General features: G+C 41.6%; 1 protein-coding gene across 1 annotated transcript in view; it reads left to right on the top strand.

Annotated features, from left to right (window-relative positions):
• The window catches only part of dachd (dachshund d), a 93,386-nt gene that overhangs the window by 20,425 nt on the left and 47,782 nt on the right, over window positions 1-25,179 (top strand). The window lies entirely within an intron of this gene.

The following is a 25,179-nucleotide window of genomic DNA, read 5'->3' as shown; positions in this document are numbered from 1 at the left end:
CCGTCCTCAGGTTACGGTCTTGCTAACACTGCAGCAGCCACTTGTCATTGTCTGTTTTTCACTTGTCCTAGATCGGGGGGTATTTTGAGGAATGTCCGCTCTGTTCTCTCTGTCGCAGTCCCAGAAGTCGGCCCATGTGGATTGTGGGACAGAAAGAGAAAGTGGTCTGTGTGCTCAGGCAGTGCTGAAGCTGTGGCTGACATATCCGGGGGTTTTACCTGATGTTACGACATCATGAAAGTTATTTGGGGGTCCCGAATCTGACGCTGATTAAAGGACTGCAGCTAATCATGTGTGTGTGTGTGTGTGTGTGTGAGAGAGAGATCTGCCATTCGACATTTGTTTATATTTAGATTTCCAAGTGAAGTGGACATATTTAGAAAAGGAATTGCTGGGATGGGGATACTTAAGAGGGGTTAGTCACGTAGTTCCATTGTTGAAGCAGACATGCTATGTGTACAGAGTAATGAAGTAGGGAATCATTCTGTGTTCTCGATTAACAGTATCACAAAGCAATTGAAGCGTGAGAAATGAATTTGTTTCTTCCAATGCAGAGCAGTCTCACAACACACACAGCAAACTTATTAATTACACAGCCGCTGTTGAGCTAGCAGAATAATATTTTCAAATGCCGTCATGTGTTGTTTGCTTAGTTGTACGGCAGTTTCTTCACGTTGAAGTTCAAGAGCGAAAGAAAAACTGGCAGTTACTTTTAGCTTTCTCCCTCAGCTCCACGGAGTAACATTGAGGCTGTTTAGCCACTTTTCTCTGGGCAAATTGTTTTTGTGACCCATGGAATGTTAGAGGAAATGCTTCTTTCTCATTGGCGGTCCCCCGGGTGTGGAGGCCATGGCCCCTGTCATCGGCCCCAGGGCACACACAGACACACGCACGCACTCAGACAAACACACACACAGGACACACACTCTTGGCTAGAGGAAAGCAATCCGCCACGAAAGAGGGACCTCCAGGCCTTTTTATAGCACCAACATCCCCCCCCCAATCAGCCTCCCAGACGTGACATCACAACAATCAGAGATCTTTTTCAGTGGTCTTATAATACCCATGCACACTTAGAAACACACCCACATTATTTCTCTTGACTTCTCTCTGTATCTCTATTTACCATACCATTTTATTTTTTGTGTTGCTTTCAGTTTGTGTACAAAGTTGTCAGTAATTAACCATTGCTTTGCACAAATAAACAGACACCAGACAGTTATGATTTTTTCCCCCCAACCCCCTTAAAGAGACGTTAAAAAGTAATCATGAACGGTCCCAATTCGAAAAGGATTTCCCTAGAATGTGCACTGAAATATACTCCTCAGATCAATTAAGTGTTTACAGCCTGTAAGAATCAGCAGCACAATAGAGAAGCTGTCTCTTTTGGGCCCCGGAGGCTACCGTAGCAATGTTTCATTAAGTGCACTCACTCCTGTGGCCCCCTATAAACACACATTAATTAAGGCACACCGAAACACAGCTTCTGAGCTTGCACTATGGTAATGATGATATGACCCCAAAAGGAGAGGTGCATCAGGGGTCAGGGAATAAAAGCAGGGTGTGTTTAATGCCAGAGCTTGGCTGATCTGCAGAAACACCGTCTGAACTGGTCCAATTCAAATTAAGCCAAGATTTTCTTAACAGGCTCATTTAGATTTCCAGCAGTATGGCTAGGGTGGGATTTCTTTTCCCATAAAAATAATGATAAGGGTCAAGATTACTTTTTTCCTCTGTCAGCAGTCAGTGCCTTGGATAATAATTGATATACACTGAAAGAAATGACCTAATATGAATAATTCTGGGTAGTCTGTGTGAGAAAATGTACTATACACTAACATATAATTATATATCACATAAACGCCCAATAGATCCGTCAGTATTTTAATAATAGAGCCTGAACATGTGTTCTTTGACATGCGGTTATGTGAGATTGAAGATTACCAGAACTGAGAGGTGTACCCTATACCCTAATACAAAACGTACCTTGTAGACATGCTGCAGCTGACCTGAGATCAGTGCCTGCTTATCCCTCAAATCACTTTAGTTTCAATCGCAGTCACCTCCCATCGACAATTTAGGTAGATTTGACAGTGGCAAATGGGTGTCATCAATGCGATCCCAAACATTGACATGTTCTCTGGTGGGCTAAGTGGAAAGTCCCATCCCATCCTCTCAAGATCTGCAGCTAGAGGCCAGGGGGGCTGGTATCCATCTTCGTAACAGTGACTATGTTAGAGGAGGAGGTGAAGGAAGAGGAGGCGAGGAGATGGAGGGGAGGGAGGCAGCATGTCAATGAGCCTGCCCAGTGTCACTGAGCACCACACAGAACAGCCATCTGGAGAATCAAAGACTCCTACCATCTGGCTGCCTCACCCACTCTCTACCCCCACAGAATAAGAATCAACCAGATAGTACTTTGCCATAACACTCCTTGGCCTCTTGGAGGGAAAAAAGCCAGGTAAAACTGCATTTAAGTAAAAAAAAAAAAACGTTGGCCTGTCAACATTCAAAGAGAAACCGGTAAAAGTAAACAGGCGTTTGATCTGCATGTGTGTACAGCTCTCTCACCGATAGGAACATAGAATTGACCCTCATCCGTCAAGCCATCATACGTTAAAATCAGACTTTCAAATGAACATATGCCGACTCCACTCCCAAGCCGAACACTTACTAATTCCATCTTTGTCTTATGCTTTAAATCAATCTCACATCTGCTTAGAAAACACATGTTCACTATTCAAATCTGCAGTTCGTATTTGAATTATGCATCGAAAAGTTTTGAAATAAAGTATTTAAGATTATCCTCGTGTTTTATGACGAATAATAGCATATTTGTAATAATCATGTTGCGGTTTAAAAATGTCATTCAAATCACAATTCACTGATAGTTAACACATTTCTCTAAAAGTGACATTTGTATGTAAGATGTGTTAATCCCTGGCTTCTTTATCTGCGCTGTCCATGAATCATTGAGTGTGGACTTCTCGCTTTGTTGTTGATTCTTTGTGGATATTAAAGCTGTCCAAGTCTTTCGGGAGAAAGTTCTGCTTAACAAGCTAAAACTGTAACGCAATGACATTTAAAGCCTGGAGGAGCTCTGAGTGGCCCTTTAAGGTCTTGATGTAAATTATGTATGCTCTGTAAGTATGTATTTGGCAGCAACGAGCAGGTAGAATAGGAGGGATGGCCGCGGAAAAGTCCTCAAAATGCTATTTCCATGTTGCCGAGGTACCATTGTTTACAGGGCTTTGATGGAGAGGTGCCCTGATCGCCACTAGCTGTTTCTTTCCCTCTCTCGTTTTCTTCCCTCTCTGAGTTTGAGAGAAATCTCCTGACGCTGTAAAATGGGCAATGATGACATATGTGGATGCAGGCCTGTTCATATCTTTGTGGGGCCTTTAGGGAAATAAATATCTGAGAACATTCAGTGAAATGAAGCTCACTCAATAAATCACCATGACACAATAAACACTTCTGGCACATGAGCACCCCCCTACCCACCATCCCCTGGTGCCCAGCCCCCTCACACACACACACACACACACACACACACACACACACACACACACACACACACACACACACACACACACACACACACACACACACACACACACACACACACACACACACACACACACACACACACACACACACACACACACACACACACACACACACACACACACACACACACACACACACACACACACACACACACACACACACACACACACGCACACACGCACACGCACACACGCACACGCACACAGACTCTCCTCTCAGACACCACCTACCTCTCCCCGCCTCTTCTTGTGCTACCAAATGGTGCCTCCCCACAGGCCAGTAAATCAAATCCCAGCACAAATACAGTGGGAATTTATTTGGAATGGGCTTTTGTTCTCTTTAACGCCTGATTGTTAGGCCGACTAGGTCGCGTGATAAATTCTGAGCAGGTTGTTTCTGTGCAATAGCTGTGTGTTTGTTCCCCCCCTGTACTTAATGTGAATCATGCTGCGTTTAAACTCCACTCCTTTGCCCATTTACAAGCAATGTAGAAAACCGTTTTTTTGAAAAAGCTTCGTGTGAATGTAAACGTGGTGCTTTACATTAGTCATCACATCGTTTTCCGTTCACCTGCTTTTATGAGCTGTTCACAAAAGAACTTTGATGTCTCGATAGAAGCTACATGTAATAGAAACACACATTGTTATCATGACGTACACAAATTGTGTACATTAATTGTCCACTGCTATAAATTATTACGACAAAAAAAATCTATTGGGAGAAAACATACTTGAAAAGAAAAAGTATTGCTTTCATTTGTATTTATTTATTAAGATGGTCATTACGTCATCTCATTGCGATTTCTTCTATAATTGTTTATTCGTACCTTACTGGGAAATTGGAGCTCTTTCTTTATTTACTTCCTAATATTCTCACAAGTGGAGTGGAAGATATTATATATATTTATTTTCTTTGCGTTTTCTATTGACGATTTTCTGGAAATGTGTTTAAAACTTTCCCTTAAATGTAATAGAAACTTGGCAAAAGAAACAACACATCGTTATCGTTAAACTAGAAGGACACTTAAAGTTATTAACTTTAAACAAAATGGATTAGTAAATGGAAAACATTGTTGGGGTCTTGGCTAACGTGTCCCGACGCCTCCTGAGCGACTCTGGGGTGGAGGGCTCAGCTTTTCCCTTTGCTCATGACACTCAGTCACTCTCCTATGACAGCCACTGTTTATGCAGAGGTAATACAACAGACTCTAATTGGTTTATCAGTGTTTGCTATGGTAACCCACATGGAAACAGCCCCTAAAACAATTATATTTTTAAACCGCTGGCCAGGATATATTTTTGTTTTATCTATGGGCACCGTGGATATGATTGCTCACTGTTATAAATGGCACATAGTTAGTACACGGAGAGAAAGACATTGTTTACACTAGGCCTCATGCGGTGAATCTGTCCAGTGTAAGGTAATCTGCAGTAATAAGCTCCATTTGTTTTGTTTAGCTTTTAAGCTGAAGAAGGGAGAGGGGAGAGTGAAAAAAAAATCTCATTTCAAATCCTACCCACCTTCTTATCTCTATTTGTTCAGTTGTTTTTAATGCCACATACTGAAAGAATTTCAATGGCTGTTTTGCCATGAAGTCATTTGTTATCCTTCAGCGGGCTTTCGTCTCCCTATTGTGTGACAGCCCCCGAGTGCTCGAATCCTCCAGATGGAGCAGGTCAGACACACAAAGATACACACAGATACACACTCAGGCAGGTTCACACACTTTCTTTTCAATGGTTGACATAGATCTACTTGCCTTGTGTGACACATACGGAAATGATAATGTCATTTTTGGCAATTTGTCTTCCCCTACTTTTCTGTTAGTTGGAAATGTGGCTCTTAAGAGCTGTTAAGAGCTGCCTGGCAGTTATACAGCTCATGTCATGTTTACAAACAGGCCAAATGAAAATGTCTCACAACAGTATTCTCATTTTACGCATATTGTCAGTTCGTCTGTTATTCACTTACAGATTTTCCTTCCAAAAATGGACGCCTCACAGAACAGATGCATCTGCTTTGTTTTACTTGGCAATTACACTCAACTAAGGAGCTCTGCCCAAAAAGCAAAGCCCAATGTGAAACGCTTTCTTCTAGAGATGAAACACATTATGGTTCCTCTTGGTAACTTGGTACATATAGTTAGTAAGTTCAACCTTTTGAAAATTGTGTTTCTTTAATTATCATGCTCACTTTTTTCCCTTTTTTCTCTTTTCCATGTGGCGTCCTGCTGTCCCTGTTTGGATTCTCTGATGTTCAGGTTAGTCGTTTTTATACTACCAACATGTAAAGTTAGCCTAACTACATTTAAACCAAATCTGATAGATTATTACTTCAAATTTTATATTTTTAACCACATCATTTTTCAACAATAAAAAAAATCAATATGTTAAAAGAAATTCTATCTTATTTGCTACCAGATTTTTTGTACGTTTTCCATACTTTCTACTTTTTGATAAGCCTCTGCCTTAACAAGTTCTGCAATGAAAAAACCCAACGCTCATATGTTTTAATATAATACTTAAATTAAATGATGTGAATGTTTGTAAGAGACAGATGGCTTCCAAGTGCAGTTTCAGTTTCTCTGCATGAGATATAATATACAAAAGAGCTCGAGTAAGATTCACAATAACGTTTTATCATGAAAACAACAGGTGCAATTCAGTGATCGTTCACTTTCACCTGCCAGTGATGGCAATAAAGGTAAGAGCAAGTTCCATAACAAGTAGAACGTAATAACCGTAACAGCCATCCTTAAATGATTTGATTGACTCACGCTAGACCTCACCGCTCTATTTTAAACCTAATGGAGTCTGAGTATAATTTGACCAAGCTTTGATTGACAGCCCCTTTCTCTATCTCAACAGTAACCCCTGACCATGTACATTAGACTCGGATTAAGGCAAGGTGCTAACGCATATTAAAAAATTAAGCCAAGCCACTGGACTGGCAAAGCTCCTTTTTTTTATGCCCTTTTTTTCCCCCATTTCATGTACTTCCTTTTGGATGGTATTACATTAAAATTTCAATGGCATCAAGTGGTGATAGCGACTTGTTAATACAGCCGCAGCTTGCCCTTGTGGATGAAATCTAATGACACAGTGCAGCAGGCCACAGAGGAAAGACGGATAGGACATTATACTGCTTACACAGAGCCTTGCAGTAGAGAGGCATCACATATAACAATATAGCCTTCGTAACTCGGTGCTTAATTTGTCAAAATGCCTCACTTTTGTTGCGGCATATTTTACAGTGCCTCGAGCCCTTGGCATATTTAAGAGGACCATAGTAGTTTTTCCTGCGGCAGGATACGCGGCTTATTGTACTGCTTCAGCTGCTGTAAATAGTAGTAAATCTTTGGTGTTGCATTTATCCTAGCATGACACCAAAGCCTCCCACTCAGAATGATTGAATGTAACTTATTTGATTCTACTTCCCTTCATTTGGGGATTTTGTGAAGAGCCCGGTTTGAAGACAATGAACTAACAAAAGATTGTTTTAACAGCTGCGTGTCTTTGATTACACGCTTCTTTGAAGTATCACTTTAACTTCGCCTTTGAACTTGGATAGAGATCAGAAATGAGTCGAGCTTCTTTTTGATGTAAGAGGAGGGGATTTTATTGTTGAAATGTTCATAAACTGCTTCCAACCGTTTAGAGAACAAGTTCAGTGTTGATTTTTAAAACGAGGCAGGAGAAAGGGAGGGCGGCATGGGGTTTGAAGAGAGGAGAGGAGGGTGGATGCTGGTTTCATGTTCACGTGCACTCATTGACAAGGAAAGGAAAACAAGGGCTTTTATTCCCGTCTGTAGAAAGGAGTTCGTAGATACCGTCTTCAAGTTACTCCTGGGTCTCCAGCTCCACATTTGCTTGTGTGGCTCATTAGGACAATATGCCATCCATATGTTTCCCTAAATGATCGTTACATTAGTTTCCCCACTTGTGAAAGACGTGCCTAGAATCGTAGCAGTTCAACCTCACTGTAGCGGTTATACTTAATCTCCTTGTTGCTTTTGACAGCAGTAATAATGTGCATTTGAGGTACTTTGTTGTTTTGGACACAACTCAAATTCTATTAAAGGATTAAGTAATTGAACACTAATCTAAAGGACTTGAGGTTTCTGTTCTTTGGTAATGCCTTTAATCTTGGCACAGTTTTAAAAAAGGCAGTGAAGTACTGAGTCACTGAGGGAAAGCAGATTAGTTCAATATCATGTATTTTAGGGCAGAACTACGCTAGCTTAGATGGATTACTGTTGAATCAGTCAATTGAAATGTCATGACTTCAGAATGTCTCTATTTGCATGAACAGGAAGCTGTGTAAACTAACTATTTGCAAATAACGGCAAAAACTGAATTATGGGAATGATGTAGTTTGTGCGAATATGTAATGTAGGGGCTATGTTGTTCACATTTTCTATTCTGAAATCAATTCTGTGTGGAATTTAGATCATGAAATACCCAAACTAGAAATGTCACACAATACCACAATTAGAAATATAATGCATCAGCTGTAGGCTATTGTGTTTTCCTTTTTCTCCATCATTTTCAAATTAATCACGCTCCAGATCCTCTGCCATTGTTCAATTTGACTGTTACCAGTGACAATAAAGAAACACAAGTTGAAGACATTGCTTGCCCTACATCTGTCATTGTCATTGAAAGACTGGCCATAATACTTTATTTATATTCTGCTCTACCGATACTGCATGTGGTTTCTGTTGTACATGTTCATTGATTCAAGGGCAGACACATATACCCCCAATACCCTACATGACCCACTTAGAGCAATATGTGCAATTCACCATCTATTAAAATAACATGATAGACATAAATAAACTGTATTATACATTTTGTTACCCTTGCAGCTAACTCAAATTACATTTTCAATGTCGTCCACTCAATCTCCTCTGGTCTTTTGTGCTTTCTTTTATATAAATAGACGTGAAGAGTGGAAGTAAGAAGAATAAAAAGGGAAGAGGAAATTTAGATATTTTTAAATGATGTCCTACATTTTGTCAGCTAAAATCAGGATATTGCCTGAGCGGGGAGAAGCCATGTTCTTCACTTGTCAAAAGGCAGTAAGTAATGATTAAAATAGCAGTGTGAAACGCGGGGAGATTAAAGTGATGCTAATGATAAGTGAGAGAAGAAAAGGGCAAGCTATATTTTAATTCCTGGGAGAATGGTTAATGACTTCTATTGCCTGAGATTAAACTAAACCTGTCTCATCAGCTTTTTCTGCTCGCTGAGGAAAAAAAGCCCCCTGCACTTTAATTTATTAAACTCTTTTAAGGAAGCACATTGATCTACATAGGTTAAACTTTCAAAATTTGGGCAAAAAGACACCCCATAAAGCTGTCATGCAGGGCAAAGCTGTTGAGTTGCTCAAGGCACACTATAAAGAATTCATTATCTCCAAACTGCCACATTTAATCAGAAAATATCAATTATTTAAAAGGGGGAGTTTGCTCCTGTTTAGAGCATCAGGTTTTACTGACACGGTGGATTAAACGGACACGTTGAATATATTTTTTCTGCTGTTACTGTGGTGATGCTGTGAACTTTTCCATTTTCAACACCCTTTTCCATACCTTTTGGCTGACGAAACGTGCATTCGGCCACTTCGTATAATCACATCAGCGGTATAATATCCAACAAGTAAAATGTTTATCTCCTGTTTTCAGCTTGTTGGAGGCACTAAGACTTGTGCTGTGAAAATGTTTCGCATGGCATTAGCACAGAAGCACTGGTGACCTCTGTAATGAAATGTATGGAGCTGTTGACATGGCATTACAGCGATTCAACACTGTTCATTAATCTTTGTTTAGCGAGAACCCTTCTGGCATGTCCTTCGCCAAGGTGCGGAGCAATGCCAGAAATTGTAAGGCTCACCACATATTTCTGATGGCAATTAGCATGCATTCCGATCCACTGAGCCCCTCACATAACAGCCCAATCCTTACAGCGGGCCGAGTCTTTATCAGCACCCGGGTGATAGGAGTCATTGAACATTCTGCTGACAGCAGATTATTTTTGTTTTTATACAGATGTCAGGCTTGAGTAGGTGGTGTTTTCCACTCTTTCTGTGGGACTATGGCCCCGTTGTACTCTCTTTTCATTCGCACATGACAGAGCATACATTTTCTCAGTCTTTGTAATAGTCTCCCTACTTGCTTCTCAGTTTATCTTTACTTATCTGAGCCTCTGTCATTTAAGGTCTGGAAATAGGTCTGATATTTAAAGCACTTGTAAAGACATCCCTTAGCACAACACATAACAACACTCCACCCGCGCTGGTTCCTGTGCGCCACTAAATTCTCAGTGGATCATTCAGCAGGAAGCAGGCATGCAATTAATAAGCCTTTAATTCTAAAATCACAGTTCTGCCAAATGGGAACCATTTAAGAGACTTTCACACAGATGTAAGAGAGAATTTCCGCAGATCTCTACAAAGAGAGGAAGCCCATTTCTCAAGTGCCAGCCTGATGGGCCAGGTAAAGTCTGATCGATATCATCAATGGCTACTGCTGCCGTGCGGAATTTGATCCAGGAGTCTCATGCTAATGTCCACGCCTGTGTCAGATACAATGTTATCTCTTCTTTTGAATCAAGGACACTTTTTTAATGGTCTCGTCGCTTCTCTAATGCAGATGGTAACACTGTTCTTGAGTCGCACAATCGGAAGCGACCAGGGGAGCTTTGAATATGCTGACAGCTTAGTTAACACTCGTACAAACATGATGGACAGTTTTCTCAACAGTCGCAGGGTGTACATTGTAGGATAGATTAGTGTCCGTGGCACTGTGCGTAACCTCTAGCTCTTCTTTGACAAATTCAAATTTTCCCATGTAACGTTAATGATTTAAATCTCTAGATTTGCCTGGAGTCAGAGGGAAAATGTGTCTGTATTATTTTGTTGACATATTCAAGATGAAATGATTTTTTTGCCTCCCCCCTTGTTGCGTAAAGTAATATCTCTGTGTTTCTGGGGACATATTACAATAATGCATTAAGAAATCACATTAATAATGCACATATTTTGTCACATATTTATAACTATCCCCCAGACATCAACATGTCACAGTTGTTGTTAGATCCCCTTTGGTTTCAATTAAAATCTCGCTGAGGCAATAAAAATAGCCAATTAAATTGGAGCAGGCTCTTCAGAGGTACAATTGGTCTGATTAGATTAACCTTGAACATCAATTAGGGTTAAAAATAAGCTTAAATGTATTTTTAATAACTGCCCACTATATTTGATGCTAAACTCCCCTTCACTCGTCTCACTCATTTCCCCTGTATTGATTCCGTAAGTGTCATTATTTTCACTTGATTAGCCTTCGTTATTATTTATTTTCTCCCGTGCTTATTTGTAGCTTAATTATTTAGTCCAGAGTATGTTTTATAGCGCTCTCATTGTGAAACATTGAGACTTCATTATCTAATTACAGGAGTGTGTTTCCAAGTTGCAACAGACAATAGAGATGTAATGATGTATAACAGGCATCGTTCGACATACTAATCAACACAAGTCTCGAACGCAGGGTCACAATGCAGCTTTTACAGCTGTACAAACCCTCCCTCCATCACTTTCTCTCTCCTCCTTCACCCCTCGCATACAAATACACACTCACTTCTCTGCGATAGCTGCGGCGTGTCAACTTTTTCTCACCACCACTTCTGCCTGGCTGCCTTCAGTGATCCCGTCCCACCTGGTGACTGAGAACTGAGCACCCAGACGCTAAAAATACGCCTGCCGCTAATGTCACACCCCCCTGCCATTTCCAGCACCCGGTTCCCAAAGCCCAGGCTGGTGTGAAGGGAGGGGGCCGGGCAGACATCTTTGTAATTCTTTTAATAACATGTGTAAATGGGCAAGGGGCCTATCGGTCTTTATCAGGCCTGGCGAGCGGAGCAGAGCAGCTGATACCACCTCGGGGCTGGGAAACGCCTGATTCATCTAACAGCCCGTGAAGCTGATTAATTTCACTCTTCATTAACAATGTGTTGTGGCGTCTTCTCCGGACATGTCTCCCTACCTCCACACAGTCTCTCGGTCATCTTTTTGTGTGCTTCTTCTCCAGCATACACCCCCTCACCGTGGCTCACATTCCTTCTTTCCTGGGCAGCGTTAGCGGCGGCGGCGGCCACCCTCCTCCTCCTCTCTTTGCGCCCTTGGCAAATGAAAGGTCAAAGACGCTGCAGTGATTAATGAGCAGTAGACTCTGGGATCTCTCTGTCAACCCCCCGCCAGTCGTCCCCCCCCCCTCCCCTCCTGCCCTCCCCGCTCCTTGCATTATTTCATCTGCTAATCTCACACAACACTACTTAGTATGTCGCGACAAAAACAGCGTTGTGTGTCTGTGCCGAGCCAAGTGGACACAAACTCTGATGAACTTTTCTGCGGGGCATAAAGGGAGAGTATTATCGAGGGAGGGGAAGAGAGAGCGGTGCTCGCAGAATGTTTTCGGGGCCGAAGAAAAGGTGCTGTAGTGTAAATGGTTGGCTCTCCACTCAGCTTTTCATCTCAAGATGTTGCTACCCAATTCTAATGATTTAAGTAGTGGGCTTTCAGCACAAAAAAGTCCACTTCAGTCGCTTGGCGGTTTTAAGGAGTAATTGAATGTGAACGTCACCGCTCCTTTCACAGGATAGATGACACTTCATGGGCTCAGACCAACTGTTTATTTGAAAAAGTAATGAAATATTTACTCTCCGTTGCCGTACAGATTAGCAGCAGTAATTGACTGCGACAGAAGTCTATGCACAAGTATGCGCGCGTTTTATAGCGAGAGAGAGAGAGAGTGAGAGAGAGTGAGAGAGAGAAAGAGTTAGAGGGCCCCTCATGTTTGAATGCAGATCTTCAGCACACAATAGGCCTGTTAGTGAGGCTGAGTTTCTGCCTGTCACTTTCTCTCCACATGTTGCTTTTTCTTTCAGAGATAAGTGGGCCTAATGCTGAACAAATAGTGGAAATCAGAAGCCACTGAGAATCATTTACCTCTCCTTTTCCCATGGCTCCCAAATAGACACCCAGACTCACAGACAGAGGGAGTGACGATGAGAGAGCGAGACGGAAAAAAGGGGGGGAAACAGAAGAAGAAGAAGACGAAGAAAAAACAACCTCAATGAGCAAAACAATTTTGTCACCACAAGCAGATCCAATTGAAAAGTCTTCTGGATGGGGAAGAGCTGGAGTTGTCAGATCGGGCCATGGCAGTGAATAGATCCAAGCAGGCTCAATTGGCATCAGGTGTGGGCTTCCCCTGGCCGGTGATAGGCTGCCTCATTGTGCTGGCTAGACATTTGGCCATTTTCAAATATAATGGGAGAAATGAATGCAAATGAGTGAGTGGACTGAAATGTATTTAAATGCAGATTGAATGGGGGGCTCTGCGTCGCGCCTGATAACAAGTTGCTTTAGGAGAAGGGCCACATTGTGTTGGATCATCCCTCCAACCCCCACCGCTCCTAACCCCACACCAGCAGTCCTGTCCTCTCTCCCTCTGTTGCACTTGTGTCTCATAAGGGGCCATTGTTCACTGGGTAAACTCTCAAAACTATTTACATTAGTCGTTTATTTGAATTTCAAATATTTTGGGTTCTTTCTTCTCCCATATATAGCTGACACACATGCAGCCTGCCGCCTCTGGCTATCCAATAAAACAGTAATTGCAAAAGGACAGGGGGCTCTGGCAGAGAAAAAAGAAAAGAAAAAGCCGGAAAAGGAGGGGTTCAATCATTAATGATAATGTTGCTTATGTCCATAGCCTCATTAGAGGCACTATAGCAGCGAGTAGCATGTGTTCCACAAACAAGTTCCCCCTGCCCACTGCCGGTCCGCCGCTAGCCCACGGCGATCCATCTTCTCAAACGTCTCCTTCCTATATTTAAGGAGCTCTCGTTACAGCCTTTCCCAGACCTGTGAATTTATGGTGCACTCCAAGCGGTTAGCATAATCGCTGGGAATGCAGTCATTTCAGCGGGAATGTGGGAATTGGGGCAGGAGAGAAAAGGAAAGCTGTTGGTGTGCTAATTGAATTTCATAAGAATCCTTGGCTGTAGCTTTGCCTTGTTCACAGGGCAGTGTGGACACTCTACATCTAATTGTTTCCCACTATTTATATGTTTCACCCTTGTTTGTATAAAGATTGCAGTATTTCTTTTTTCTCCCAGCCTTGATATTTGACAGCAGTTAGAGACATGGCTTATTTGCACAAACTGTTCGTTGTTCTACTCTCTGATCTCAGTGAATAAACAAGAACAGGGTAACAAGTAGGGTGCCTTTGCCTTAAAAAAACAGCTTTTTTATTTTTCCCTCATCTGCATTTAAAACACAATTTACATGCAATTACATTTGATTAATTAGAGACACTAACCTCTGCACGTCCTGTGTGCACATAATGTTTCATGCATTTCAATGTCAACTAACTCCATGTTTACTTAAATGCAGTGTTTATCAAGAGCCGTCATTATGTTTATTTTTCACAGTCATAATTTCAGCATAAAAGAACATTTCAAATATTTGACATTGAACCCGTCTCAGCTTGAGAAAGTTTACTTGGATAAACAAGTTGTTCAGTGCTCTGTCTGTGCATTTCCGAATGCCAGTTATTTAGAGTCAGGGGGCAGCTGGGCCGGCGACTGCAGAGATGTTTCAGTGTCCAGAAGTTTCCATGCGGTGATTAATAGGAGGGGTAATGTAGTGGGGAAATGAGTAAACACTCCCTTGCTCCAGGCTTTGTGCTTCAACGGCTTGATGACAAGGGCAGAGCAAGGTGAGAATTAAACAGACCTGCAGAAGAAGAGAAAAAGAAAAAAAGGATCCGAGCAACGGGCAGGAGGGAGGAGTGAAGCATGACAGACCTGGGCAGCGAGTGGGAGTGAGGAAAAGGCGACTGGGTAGGAGAAGGCCGCCCTGACAAAAGTGGAAGTTTCTCCTGAAGAAGAATAATTAAAAGCGCTCAAGGGAGGGCAGTTTTAATTTCACATGTAAGGGGCTAAAGATTTCATTTAAAGGCGCGGAGAGGAGGTTAATAAGATGAACAAAGCAGGGAATGTGAGAATATACAGTGTGAGGAAGCGCGTTGGACTTTCACCTGACACGTTTTTAATTATTGAACCTCTGATATTTCTCTGTTGAAGAGAGGGGGTAAAAAGAGAAGATTAACTGATTAACGGTCATGGTATACCCACTTACTCACTCACGAGGAACTAGATGTAACTTCGCCGAGGTAACACTTCTCTTCAGCGCTAAACGTCGCCGAGCGCAGCATCGCTTCCAACACCAAAGCTAAAAGCATACTCTGAGTCGTGCTGGCGGTCTCAGTCGCAGCCTACTGGGAACACAACCAGAGCATTGCATAATAACTCTAAAAGAAGTGGACTTGCTTCGACAGTGGAATATGTGCTCTTGATCACTGAAATCTCACTCCATTAGTGCTATCTGAAGTAGATGTATCCCAATTATCATAATAAGATCAGCTCGGTCCCATACTCCATGGGACTCCAAAGTCTTTCACTGCCACTGAATGATCAAAAGGACTTTGTGAACTAGACCCAGAGTCCCAGCTGTGGGCTGATTTGTTCAGTCGTGGTGAAAGAGGAACTTTAATTGAATATGATGTATTTCTTTTACTTGTACTTTTGGGCCCAGCCTGCCAGAAGAGAACAACAGAGATATGCCTGCTTGTTTAATGTCGGCTAGATATCGACCCAAGAATACTTTTCTTTACTTAGATCACCGTTCAAGGATATAAAACAAGTCAGTGTTTGCCAAGCTGCACCCCAGCAATAGACTTCCTCTGTGATGCCAACAGTATGCACCACAGGTCTTGATGTGTCCCCCGTACTCCTCCCTCTTTATGAAATCATGAATATTGTCAGTGGATGCATGGGAATGAGTGTTTTGCTGCAATCCCAAAATCCCGTTTCCGCCGCTGCGTCTGCCCACACACTGTTTGACACTTATGTATTATATGTTTATCAGTCTCTAATGAAACACTGACAAGTTCCCCCGCACAAGGGACGCTGTGTTCCATTAATTGCCCTTAAGGAACCTTGGGCACTCACAAAAAGGCTGGTCCTATTGCAGCTGACAGCAGAGGGGCCCTCAGCCCCGGCCCCCTGGAGAGAGAAGATATTAAGCGTTAGCAGCGTCTGCACTCTCCTTCAGTCTCTCTGTTAGTCCTCTTCTCTCCCTCTCCCTCTCCCTATATGCATCCTACTCCCTTGGAAGCAAAAGGTGTCTCATTCTATTTCTTCAGCCACACGTTACTTGACCACGGTGTTTAGCGCGGAGCGTGACAAAGAGAGCTGTGTCAGTTAATTTGTCAGAGTGTTTGTGATTGATTTATTCATCTAGGGCTCAACAAATGTTTGTACTGAGATGAATCCCCTGAACCATCATTTACTGCAAATGAAACCCGGCGCTCTAATGACACAGATATGAATGTTCCAAGTGATTAAAGAACCCTGTTTAGTTGGACTCATTCGAACATTTTCAAGATGTATTAAGGACAAAAGTTAATATCACATCAACAATTGAAATATGTAGAAGATATGCTGCGAGGCAATTAAAAAGAAATGTCACACTGCTTTTGCCCTACACAATTTTAACGGACTAAAGGGACATTTCTTTATGACTTTTTTCTCTTTTCCCCTTGAAATTGTACCTAAAGGGAAACTGCTACCGGTGTGTTCCTTACACCTTCCGCATTTTCATTGTTGTTTTTCAGGTGTATCTTTGTACTTCTCATGTAATTGTTCAAATGTGAGAAACCGTTTTTTGCCTCAGCCTTCCCTTCTGAAGCCGCCTCTCCCTCTTGAGACCCGTGATCTCTCTATTAGAACGTGACAAAACATTTGTTCTCACTTGAAATGTTCTCCCCTAATGTGATTCACAGTTTATTTGCAAGTCCATCGCGGCGTCAAACAAGGGGTTATGGGTGATCCACACGTATGGATAATTCTTAAGCGGATGCATCTGGCGTCGCTACATGCTATGATTAGTTTCCAGAGCGCTTGTGAGTGTGTAAACCATTGCTGACACGGATGAAATATAGCCTAGGTTCACTGGGAGTGCAGAGAGAAGAAATGTACCCCATCTGTAATACACTGTGTAGACTAATATCAGCTCCTTTTCTCTGATATTGCAGTGAGATATCGATCTGGTAAAATTGTCCCATATTGGAGCTGTCTGTTGTGATATTCATCATGCTGTCATCTCTCCCCAACACCTACGCGTTATTAGAAACCCGGGTTTGAAGAGGTTGAAGGGTTTTAGTCTCCGAGATGTAGCAAACAATTCATCATGAGAGAGGGAGAGAAAGAGAGGCAGAGAAAAGAATCCAGGTGAGGTGATGCCTGGGTAAGATTTATGTCTAGCCAGGCTGTACATTAAGAATTATATCATCAAGCAAGAGGACACCAGCAGCTTCACTGCTATCTGCTGAGCGGGCCTATTTGCTCTCCTGCCAGGCTTAAATGAGTTTTCTTTTTTCTTTTATGAAGCTTCTAACAGGAATCTGAAGTCTCAAGGAGCCCAGTATCTCACCCAAACAGAGTTATTTGTGAAATGCACTGCAGCTTGTCAAAAGCAATTGTTATGTATGTGGGGGTTTCAGTGAGGCTGACATTATATCGTGTGCTCAATGCCAGTCACTCATCAGAAATAAAGCCTGTAACCGGTACGTGCCATCTTCAATTTGGCCAACTTCAGAGTGGGAATGCAGTTTGAGTTCCTGTTATTTCCTCTCGTTGCTCGCAGTCAGGGATTCTTCCGGGAGGATCACAGAGATGTACACAGACGGAATCCAAGTCTTCCGTGTTTTGCAGAGGAGTCAGACTTTGATTTGTCTTTAACTCGGTACAAATGCTCGTCTGGGAATGTGCAGGCTGGGGGCTTCCTCTGAAGTTCTCTTCCTCTCTCTCTCTCTCTCTTCCCGTCTCTGGGAAAGTGTGTGTGCTTGCACGCTAGGCTTTGCTCTGTTAGCCACGATGTTATTGTTGTAAACAGTATTTAAAGCACAGCTGGCCAAATTGATCAGGGCTTGCGTTGGAGTGAACTTGAGCAGCAGAGAGTGGGGCTGCATAAACAGGGCTGCTTGTATCTAAATATGCAAACACTCTCACAGCAGTCCACACTCGGGGGAACAGACACTGTTACTTCTGATGGAGAAACAGTGAGAATCAGTGGGAAAACAGACTAGAGCCCTAACCTTTCCATGTATACACAGAGAGAGGATAGACAGGAACATTTTTCCTGATTATGTAAACATTTTTTCCCCTCCCCAGATCATATTTGGACTCCTCCAAGTATTTACTTTTCATTAATTATTGAGAAAAAGAAAATCAGGGAAAATAAGAGAATAAACAGTAGATAATTTTTGTTTAATGTTTCACACAGGATTCCAATCCTCAGTGCAATTAATGCTAATCACCACTGCCTTCCTGTTTAGCTTGAACTCAGATTGTGTGTGTGAGTCGCTGCTGTCTCCGTACACATCTCGGTTTCTCTTCCTTTAAACTCTCTCTCCCTTTTTCTGTGCGTTTTCTCCCTCCTCCGTCTCTGCTGTTAGTCACCGTGTCTCTTCGTGTTATGATTACATCACCCTTTTGCTCTGTTGTGTCCATTTAGACCTGAAATTAATCACATCCGACAATCTGGTGGTGCTATTCCCAAAGTTCAAAAGCTTTAGCGGTGAGAGGGTGATGTAAAGAAAGAGGTGGAGGGAGTGCAAGATGGAGGGCATCAAGCATGTTGGGGGTACTTAACCATTTGTAGAGTACAGTATATTAATTGCTTATCGGTTTTTGATTTTAGAGTCATTTAGAGTCAACCGTACGCATCGTCTTCACAGCTATTGTTCTTTGGGGTTTGTTAATTGTCACCCCACTGGCAGAATTAAAAGCAAATTAAAAGCCTTAACTGTTGACTCTATCTGAAGTCACTCTCCACAACAATTTCACAAAACAATGGGGAGGATTAATGAAAATGCAGCTTGATTTCTGTTCTCCAAAGCTTTTGCTATGGGGGACCAATTAACTACCCTTCAGGATGACTTTCACTTCTAACTGCCGGTCTGTTCCACTGCCAGAAACTGGGATTAATTCTCAATTAATCCCTCCACCAGAACAACTCTGCCTTTGTCTGCTGGGGAGGACATGAGCATACAACACCGAGGTTACCCCGAGCCTGTTTGCTGGAGGAACTCCACCCCTCCTAAGATTGATACACCCTGTAGACTAGCTCTTCTCAAGCTGAAAATAAGAGCCATTAAAAGGGAATGGTTGACAATGATTTTTGTTTTAGGATTTTGAGCTTTATTAGCCATGCATATTAATGAGTCAATTAATTCCATTCGTCCTCGCGAGTGGTCTGTTTGTTTTTGCCTGACCTTTTATCTTGGATGCGTTCACGCTTGGCTCGCTTTAAGCACTTACTCCATACTGCGTTTCCCATAGCCTCACGTCCAAAAAGGGAGTTTTTATGTGTTTAGCACTAAGATTCTCCCCCTCTCTTTTGTTTTCTCTCTGCAACTCTCTCGTTCTCATCCGTCCACCCTCCCCCTCTATCTTTTCCTCGCTTGTTCTCCCTCTGTCAGAATGCCTGCTGGATGTATTCCTCTCTAAATGTGACAGGAAATATGCTATTATAGCATGCAGAATATTTGCCTGATGGGATTTGCAATAAAATTACTACATTTCCCTTCCATTAGGATCTCTAAAACCCCGCTCTCTAATTTATGACTACCCTGGCAAAAAGACATGTTATATACATAAAGACTAAAGTAGCCCCCAGTCCACATTTAGCTCGTCCTGCTTTCAAAGTTAGTTGAGAGGACAGGAGAAATAATTGAAAAGTGCAGCTGGACTGTGTACAATCTTGTAAGGGATGCCTCGAAAATGAGATTAATCAGTGCACAGACATTGTGGGGAAAAGTTTGCAGTGAATGCCTGACAGTCGTGCTCTTTCTCTCATTTCAAATGTTGGCAGGCTAGCAGGCAGCTCCAAGGGAAATGCGCTCCTTTCATACTTGAGTAATTGATGAATTGTATGCAATATGCAAATGAGAATCCATAAATCTTATGAATGACAGCTTAATTTATGTGAGCCTTAATGAATGCAGGATTAGATTTTAATTAAATATCCTCAAAGGCACCCTGACTGGGTAAGTTTTTAAAGCCTTGTTTTGAAGACTTGTTTCATATGCATCGCAGTTCATGAAAAAGAGAGATCAGTGAGAGTGGTTAGATGAAATTTCCTCGCAGTTTGAAGATAAGACCTGTTCTGTTTTGCTAACCAAAGGCACTTGCAATTAATAAATATTGGAGCCAAATCATATCTAGCAATCTCATTTAGGGTTTCCTGGAACTGCTCATTCTCATACATTTGATTAATTGCATTTACTTAACGCGCTATCTGATTTCTAACATTTGGTACAGTATCTTTTTAATTAAGACAATCATCCATTAGGCATGGAAAAGTCAACCAATTAGGCTTTCCTCATCAGCTGCCGCGATGTAGGAAGTCTGCTTACTCATTATCACAGTCTGTTGATGTGATACCAAACAATCTTGGACTCTGTAGTTATGGGACGTACAATTATGAAATCAGCTTTTAACATTAATGATGCGTGGGAATAATCAGCAATTTATCGTGTTTTCAGACCTTCGTTAGATTCTATTTCACAGCTGAGAGGCTTCAAGCAGCTCTAATAGAATGCGATTACAAGAAGACGCTCTTTGTAGCTGCTGTAGCAGTGCTTTTCTCCTAAAGCCTGGCAGTGGTGTCATGACACGGGCTCGAGGAAGGAGCGTGACTGACTCCGAGTTCCTGCGTGCCATCAGACGCTGCGATGGTCTCACCCAGCGTGGTTCTAATCAGGCCTGAGCCCAGACAAAGGCACCAGGAAGGCACCCACACTCCCGACGACTCCTGCTCTCAGCCCTGCACATTAGTGCACACGGGGATCAGAGCGCAGACAGCACTTTAAAAGGGGTTTTAGTGGGATTGATGCTAACTCTCTCCCGCCTTTGATTTCACACCATTTGATCTGTGATATATTGTTCCGTAACAAAGGTTCACAGTTTGCACAGCGGATGCAGCTGTTCCTACCCCCTAATAAATAATAGTGTGTTTTTTTTTTTCTTCCCCCGCACTCACAAACTCGCTGTAATCCAGCTATCTAGATCAGATAAGCGCGATGTGGCTACCTGTGCGAGGCGGTGTTTGACAGGTGCAAGAGGAAGCTGATTGAGATAATCCAAGAATAGGCTCAATGCAAATACAGATACAAGATGAGGGCGAGGATAGATGGATGCATGAAAAAGATGGATGAGTAAATGCATTCTCATGTATCACACTGTGACTCTGAGATTATGATCATCACAACCAATAGACTGCCAAGGTCAGCAGGAAGTATAAATCATCTTTCCCCCACGTTTTGAAGGAACATGGATCCTGCCATTTTCAGGGGATTTGTTACACTGTGTGTCATATTGTTATGATTAGGATTATTGCAATTACAGTTGTCTAGGGTTTAATTGAACAATCATTGTCTTGATCAATTCATTGTTAAATAGTTAATGTGTTCATTTTGTGTTGTGAACATTTTGAAAATTATATTAATCATTTTAATTTCCTACGGCTCAATATGAGATCCTCTTTCCGATTAAAACACACATGTTAGTTGTACATGTACACGTGTGCACATATACTCAACTCAGAGAATAGACAATGTTATGCTTTAGTTATTTAATTTTATGTATATAATTCATGTTAATGTTATAGTAGAGCGTTTGAAGAAAATAAATCGTGTGTAAATGATTAACACTTACTTTGTTCTCATGTTAGTTTGCATTGACAGGGATGTTATCTCCCGTGTTTGCTAACATTAGTGAGTTCTCCATTGAAGAGCTAAAAGCAGCTCATCAAGAAGAACTGAGAACACATAATTAATTAGAAACGTTCTCACCACAAATCCACAGTGGGAAATCAGCAGGTGTTAATTTTCGACTTGAGGTTATACTTCACACGTCAAGCTTCCTTTCGTTACCATAAGGCACATTTTCAAACAGTTACACGTTTTCAAAATAACTAATTTCTAGAATTAAAGTTAAACATTTCCTCTTTTAGCCTCAACCAACCCTGTTGTCTTATCCGTGGGGATTTTAAATTGGAAGTAATTCACCACAGCCATGTTATCCCTGTCTTTCCACAAACACAGTTAACCTCCCGGGGGTGGCGCGCATATTGTTTAACTATTTGATTGAACCAAATTTAAAAAACCTATAAACTCAGCATATTTAAACCCCCGCTGGTCTGAGGCCTCTGAATGTCTGCCTGACCCAACACTTAAAAAGGTAAGGACCTGCTTTGTTTTATCAATAAGACCTTGTTTTCATGGCTGGTCACCACCCCAGCAAACCAATCAATGGGGCATGCTCCGCTATCGCTGTGAGAGAAATGAAAAATAAACCCCAGATAATCCTTCAGTTAAAAGGTTACTCAGGGCGATAAAAGCTATTTTGTTAATTTATTTACTCTCTGCACTGGAGAGATAAAGAAAAGGAACAATTAGGGAATTCTAGGTGAGAGATTTTAAAAGGGCAATGACATTGGGTTAATATTTTATAAGGCCTGATTGGCAGAGACCTGGAGAGGCCTTTTGTTTACACAAGCCCCAGACGGAATGATTCACTCGCTTGTTTTGGCCGACTGGGCGGAAATGGAATAAATATCTTCATCCTTACCTTTTAGAAACGTCAAACAAAAGACCGAGATAAAAGGTTAATGACTCAATCATAACCACCAGGAAGTAATATTATGCTCTTTCCCTGCAAACTGGAGTCACTATTGACATAATCAGGTTGAATTCCGAAAGATATACGAAGATGGGAGGAGCAGATGATATTTGTGTGTAACTGAATCCACTGAGAGAGTGCGCTCACTTGGGCTAAACATTACATTTGTGGTTTCAATTGATTTATAACAGATCATAATCACTGCATTAACGGCATTCTGGGTAATAAGATCTCAGTCACTGCTTCCGCCGACAGAAAAGTGTCTGATTGTGAGATGTCAGAATTTTGCCTGGAGATCAAAAAGCGTCCAGATATCTCATTCGATATTATACCTCTTATTATACCCATCACCTCGTGTTGGCTTCCTGTAAACGGTGAGAACGTGAATTTAATTATTGGCCTTTTATTGCATTGTAGCGCTGAAATTGGACTCGTGTGGAGTGTATTGTTGGGCCCCGTGTAATCTGATTGCCTGCGCAGCGTAGTGTGTTGGATAGTATCAGGTTCCAGCCGACTCTGCTGGGTCAACACACGGCCGGGCCATTAAGGGAAGTCTGGTTCAGGGAAAGTTCACCACTATTTCCCTTTCACCATGGTAGCGAAACAAAAAAGAAAATAGATGTGTAACATATTTGTGGCCCGAGCCCGAAGCTGGTGGGGCCTATTTTGTTTCCTTAATTCAAGCCGGAGATATGAGGGCCCTGAATATCTTTTAGTATAAATATGAATAAAGCAGGGAATACAATTATTTTATGATTGACTTCCAATACAGAATTGTCCAAATAAGTCCATTTTAAAACCCGGAGGTTATGAAACATTTACAGTAGTGAAGGGAAAATGAAAAGAAGCAAGGAAGATTAGGAAAGACAACATCGAATAAGGCATGAGAAGAACCAGAAATTCCAATCATGAATCCAGTTGTGCTGTGTGTTTTTTTTGGTGCAATAATGGCCTAGTTTGGAGCCGTTTTTCTGTGCCAGGCTATTTAGGGAATCAGCATCTGCTGCTTGATAAATAGCCTGGCTCTTTTGTTTTAGGCCAGGTTGAGTTCCTCTCTGGACCCGGTGTATCAGCCTGTACCGCTCTGACCAGTGCAGAATCTGCAGGAATGCCTCAGCTGTGGCGTTCAAAGGAACAACATGTCATACTGTTCAGGAGGATTACAGCAAACTACATAATACACAAAGCTGTGATTATATTAAGAAAGATACAACATAGTAACACCCTCTTATAAAGTGTAAGCCTTTTCTGTCACAAGGAAAAGAGGCGATAACTTTAATTTCAGAGGGACTTCCTGTTACTCGGTTCAAAGCCTTCCTTTTTTTAGTTGGTGTATTGCTTTCATGCAAGCCGGTGTTATTTGTGTGCAGAGAGCAGTTGAAATACTATCCCTTTAAACACCCAGTCACATTCTCGTGCAGCCTATCTAAACATTACCTTTACTTAACCGGGTCTTTGTACCTGGGTTCACATTCTTTGACATGATCTAAGGAGGATGTGACGTTTTTTTGTCCATTTGAGGGCCTTTTTGCTTTTAGTATCGTTGGTAAAAAGCCTTTTACCCATCACATACCCTCTATTGAGGTCTTTCATAAATAATTCAGCCAGAGCACAAGTGAAAGTGATGACAGCAAAACTGTGTGTGATCTCTCCTTCTCATAAGATCAAAGAGGTGCTTCTATAGAAATAGGAATTACATTTCCAGACGTTCCTAGGTTGAACGGGCGCTCATTTCTCGTTCTCACTTTCTCTCTCTCACTGGCTCCCTCTCACTTTCTGTCATTCCCTCTCGCCACTTCTTTCTATCCCTTTTGTGTTTTCCCTCCAAGGGGACACAGTTGTGTAAAGGGCTGCTTTTAGTACTAAAACCTCCAGAGCCGGTATATGAGAGAGTCAGCACATTCAGACAGATAGAGCGAGTGCACTCTATTAGCAGGACTGAGGTAAATAAACCTCACAAGACACGGCTGAATAAATTCAACTACTAAGGCTGTGTGGTATCTGAACTAAAACACTGCATCGCTGTAGTGAAATGTACTGTAACGCAAACAGCCACATTTACTTTACTGGTTGATAAAGTCCACAATTAGACACCGTTGTTGAATAAATTAACTAATCAGTTGGTATCTTTAATTACATTTATCTGAATCTCAATTGCTATAAAACCCTATAAATCCGTAATAATCTTTAAATAATTTGACAAAGATTCTAAATATGACATGGTAAAACACTAGTTTACCAACAAACAATACATTAATAATGAAAGTAATTGAATGAAATGTTATGAGTGTAGTGAACAGCACTTTATCATACCACCAATAAAATACTACCTATTCAGATGTATTTGGAAATATATTCCAATTAAACTTTATGATAACACTTGACAGTTACATTACTGCGTTTACATTTTAACACACCTTTTAAAGCTTTTTTACTGAATACATATGAACCTCAATTCAGTCTTCTTCCTATCCTTTTAATATAAAATGATATTTATTTTGTACTTATTATTTATTCATCCTGTTTATCCATGTTGCCTCCTTAGTTACGCACGCTACAGCCGTGTTTTATGGATGGGCTGAACTCAGTTCGTAAGAGAGAACTTAGTGTCCCGGTAAAGCTTGAAAATTGACTATTGTATGTGAAATAATGTATGAAGCCAATATGTCACCTGTGTCAAGACACCATAATTCATCTTGGGCTGAGACATCCAGCTCCTTGTTCATCGAGAATATACCTCTATAGGATCATGGCCCCCTCATTATGGGCTCATTGCATTTTTTGTTTTACCCTGTAGGCC

This window comes from Pseudochaenichthys georgianus, chromosome 21 (assembly GCF_902827115.2).
Source record: "Pseudochaenichthys georgianus chromosome 21, fPseGeo1.2, whole genome shotgun sequence".
In the NCBI taxonomy this organism is placed as follows: Eukaryota; Metazoa; Chordata; class Actinopteri; order Perciformes; family Channichthyidae; genus Pseudochaenichthys; species Pseudochaenichthys georgianus.
Note: the sequence above shows the minus strand (reverse complement) of the source record. Positions and strands in the feature narration are given on the sequence as shown.